Here is a 4,722-nt window from a genome sequence, read left to right as displayed (position 1 = left end):
TTAGAATAGTGATGGAAACACAACAACACAAGAATCAAGTTCAAACGTTAGTGTTAGCAACAAAAGACTATCCTAAGCAAGCATATCAAGAGAGATATTAAACATGAAATGGAAAGCATGCAAGTACAAAAGAGATAAACTACACTCCTCCAAATGCTAACCAAGATGCTCATAGCTACCCCTCCCTTGTTCCTCTCCTCTCCAAGTTCCACATGAGTGTATCTCTCAGCTTTGCACTACTATGGAAGTTTTATGGAGATTCAAGATTGAAAATTATTATGAAATTATGCAAATGCAAGCTAGCTAAGAATGAGAGAAAATGAGTTAATTAAGCTATTGTCAATTTTAACCAAAAGACAATGTAGATTATGATTTTACTCTAAAATGCTCTCTCAAATTCACTATAACTTAGATGCATACAATATTTATGGATTATGGATTATGAAGGAATGGGCTCCATTTATAGGAAAAATAGAGAAATGGATGGTTGAGATTGAGTAATCTCAACAAGGGTCAGGATTGATGGGTTTATGATCCATGTGAGGGTTTTCAATCCAATCCCAGGATGACAAATGTCCTCATGAGATGGGTTGAGAGGAGAGGGAAGAAGCATTAAATGCTTGACATGACTTGAAGGTTAACTTGGGAGGTAAGGTTAGTGTTGAGTTGAATGAATAAAGCCATTATCCAACAAATAATGCCTTTATCCAATGGATACACTCTTGTGCAAGAGTTAGTGGGGGTAAGGTCAAAGCAATAAATGCTTAAAGAAACCCATGAGTCAAATGTAGGTTGAGTTAGAGGGAAAGTCTCTAACCATGTGGGCAAGTGGAATTAACCATAAATGGTTATGTAAGAGACATTAATGGTCATGTAAGAGCCATTAATGGTTTGGAAGAGTTTAGGGGTTAACTTGTTGAATACATAAAGCATTAAATGCTTTTCAAAGACTTTGAGGCTTTGAGAAGTGACTCCAAGTTGCTTAGGAATGTGACAATATTTAGGAGATGGATTAGGCTAATTGGGAATGATTAGAAGAATTTAGAAAGTGGTTAGAAGAATCTAGAAGGGGATTTAGGATTTCAAGTGTGTTTGGTGGGTGAGGGAAAATAGGATTTTAATTAAAATAAAATTAATTTATTTCAATTGTAGTTGCAACTTGCATTTATAGGAGAATGCAAGTGGGGGGTAGTTTAGGGATTTAAATAAATATTTTATTATTTATTTAAAAGAGGAAAGGGGGGTTTAAATTAAATAAATATGATTTATTCATTTAATTGATTTTGAGTGTGGCTTAATGAATTAATTTAAATAAATTGAATAATTTATTTAATTAATAGGAGAAGGGGTTGAGGATGAATTAATTAAATATTAATTTAATTAACTGATTATTGAGGGTTAGATAATCAAATAAATAGAAAATATTCATTTAATTATATGGACAGATTTATGTGACTATGGTACCATTAGTCAAATTCCCCACCATGGATTGGAAGGCGTTTTCATCTATATCTTTGTCAACTACTGAATATTGAAGTGCTTTGTCTAGGATAGCTTTATGAGTTGGTGATATATGCAATAGTTCAAAGAGTGATATCCTGACCGGGGTTTTCTTGAGTTTCTCAACAGCATTAAAGGTCCCTACTGCTGGTGGTGGGTTTGATGGTACTTCTTGTAAAGTTACTTTTGATTTGTGAGTAACTATTGCACAGTCTCTATCTCTGGGATTTATTGTGATTGTAGCCACTGTATCATCTCTTGTGAGGGAATTATTTAGAACATATGGTGTGTTATCAAGGTTCATTTCATATCCCTTCCTATAGTCATTATGTGCAAGTCTGACATCCATGATATGTGCTATAAGTTCATCTTCAAACCATCTTGAATAAAACAGTTCTTCATGCCCCCAATCCATAAGACAGAGATTCTTGTCTTCATCATATTTTGGTGCTTTCGACATCATGCAAATTTGATTATCATAGTTGTAAGTCTCTTGACATTTCTCATCGTTATCAAGTGCTTCTTGTGAATCATCATTTGCTACATCCCCTAAGCTAATGGCATCAATAGTATAGTCATATGAGACTTTTGTGTAGTTAGTTGTGTTGTCTTGTGTTACCGATGTAGATGCCTTCCCTATATCATGTTTGACAAATGGATCCTTAAAGATGGTATGATTCATGTTTGTTGAAGTTTTGTTGGTGTCAATTGTGATGTCGCCTTGATCGATCATGTCTTGGATTAAGTTTTTCAATTTATAGCAACTTACAGTTTTGTGACCTTTAGTACAATGATATTCACAGAAATCATTATCATTCCACCACGTAGTTTTGAAAGGACCTGGTTTATATACTCTCACTTCTGGCAAAGTGATCATATTTGTCTGTATTAATTTTTTTAATGTTAATTCAATAGGTTCCCCTAGAGGTGTGTAATTCCTTTTTGGAGCATTTACCCTTGGGAATTTTGTGTTCATAGTTTGCGCAGCATTTGCTTTGGTCGATATAGTGTTATTCTCTGTATGTGGACTAAATGATTGACTTGGGCCTTGTAAAGAAAATCGGTTGGGTTATGTTCATTGTACAAGCGTCTACAACACCATCATTGGTCATATTTTTATTTCTTGACCAAAATTTGGATTTATCATTGTTGTTTTTATTGCCATATTTTATGAGACCTTGTTCTACTAGTCATTTCTCACACTTTAAGGCTTTTTCAGTGATTTGTTTAAATATGGTCAAACATTACATTTGTATCGGGTACTTAATTTTAGGGATTAAGTTTTCTGTAAACATGTCAACTTGCTCCATTTCAGGAATAATAGTCTTGCACCTTCTATAGAGATCTCTTCATCTTTGTATGAAGAACGTGAATGTTTCATTCTCATATTGTTTTGTAGCACATAAGTCCATCAAAGTAACTGCGGTTTCAATGTTATGCAAGAAGTTAGCAATGAAATGTTCAGCTAATTCACCCCATGATGTAATAGTTGGTGATAGATGTGAAAACCACTCCAAGGTTGAGCCTCCCAGGCTTTTAGGAAATAATCTCATTAGATAAGTGTCTTCAGTTGCAACCTCTATACATGTCATGAAAAACTCTCTAATGTGATCTCTAGGATCACCTTTCCCTCGATATCTGTCAAATTTTGGTGTTTCAAAATGTGGTGGGAAAGGCGACATGTATAATGTGTGATCAAAAGGATAAGGAAGTAAGTTCTACATTGTATAGCTCTCTTTATCATTATTGGTTTGCATAGTTGTCATCTGTTGTTGCAGATTTTGTACCTGTTGGGCCAGAATATTTGTTTGAGTCAGGGGTACACTTTGCACATGTATATTTCCCACAAAAGGATTTGTGGTAGTATAACTAGGAGGTTGTTGAAAGGTACCATAATTATAATTCTGCGTGTTATGGGTTCCGCTAGGTACTGTGAAATAAGCAACATGTGAACCCATGTTTGACTAGGTTGTACTCATTGTATTAGAAGAACCTAGGTTTGTAATCTGATGACTGTATGTAGATCGTATGGAATAGGAAATTGGAGGTTGAGTCACACTTGTTGTATGAGAAACTTGTGTTTGAATAGGTGTCAAGACACTTGACATTATTGGTATGGTGTGAGAGGCTAGGATAGCTTGTGTTGGTGCGCTAACGTTTATTATTAAGGATGATGCACTTGATTGAGAAGTCGCATTTGAAATGACATTTGTTTGTATAGATGATGTTGGTGTATTCTAAGAAAAACTTGAGGTCATCACTTGTGTTTGTGTCATATGTGGTATTTGACTGCCATTTGGACCTAAAGTAGTTCCTAGTGGTAAGATTGTTGTGATATCAAAATCTTCAGGTAATTTGGCCCCATTTTGTAATAACAACGAGAGATATTTGTCCCTATCATTATGTATAAGAGCATCTAGGATCATAAGGACATGTGGGTCTTATTGATCTGACTCAATCTCTTTGTGTGTTAAATTTTGTTGTAGCTTGTGTATTGTGGGCATTGCCTAAGGATTTGACCATTGACTACTTGATATGTCCATGTTCCAAGTTGGATTAACTGGCAGGTCGTTGTTTGGGTCCATCTTACTTTTTGCCTTTTGTGACCTGGTGACGAATATTTAAGACTTCTAAATGTGGATGGTTTAGAACCTAATGCAAGATGACAATAATGTAAGACTCTAGACCTAAATACAAAATATGCAACACTAGACCAGACTCTGTATTAGGGATTTGGACGTGAGACTTGTTGAGTATTTCAAGATTTTTGCAACACAAGTTTTTCAAGTTCTTCTCTTAGAAGTTCTACAGCAATTTCTCTATCAATTATATAGGCAATTTTATACTCTCTATCTATCTCGCACTCAACTCCTCTTCACTGAGGTGCACTTGTCTTTAATTCCCAAGCCAAATTATCTAAACCGTCAAGAATCTCTCATTGATCGTCGTTTGGCACTAGATTAGGTTGCTCGAAAGGGATCAAACGATCACCTGGGAAACCCATTAAGATGCATGCTATGACTTTCTAGGATGATTATGCAAATGATGATGAACTAAGACAGATGTATATGAGGTCTAATAAGGACTAAATCTAAAAACATATGTGAGGACAATAATGAGGATGTAAATGAGGATGATAATAAATGCAGACTATGCAAGGACTTATGCAAAGACTTATGCAACTTCTAAGGACGTATATGAGAATGATAATAAGGACGTAAA

Source organism: Cryptomeria japonica, chromosome 9, assembly GCF_030272615.1.
Source record: "Cryptomeria japonica chromosome 9, Sugi_1.0, whole genome shotgun sequence".
Lineage (NCBI taxonomy): Eukaryota > Viridiplantae > Streptophyta > Pinopsida > Cupressales > Cupressaceae > Cryptomeria > Cryptomeria japonica.
This window is presented reverse-complemented; position numbering follows the sequence as displayed.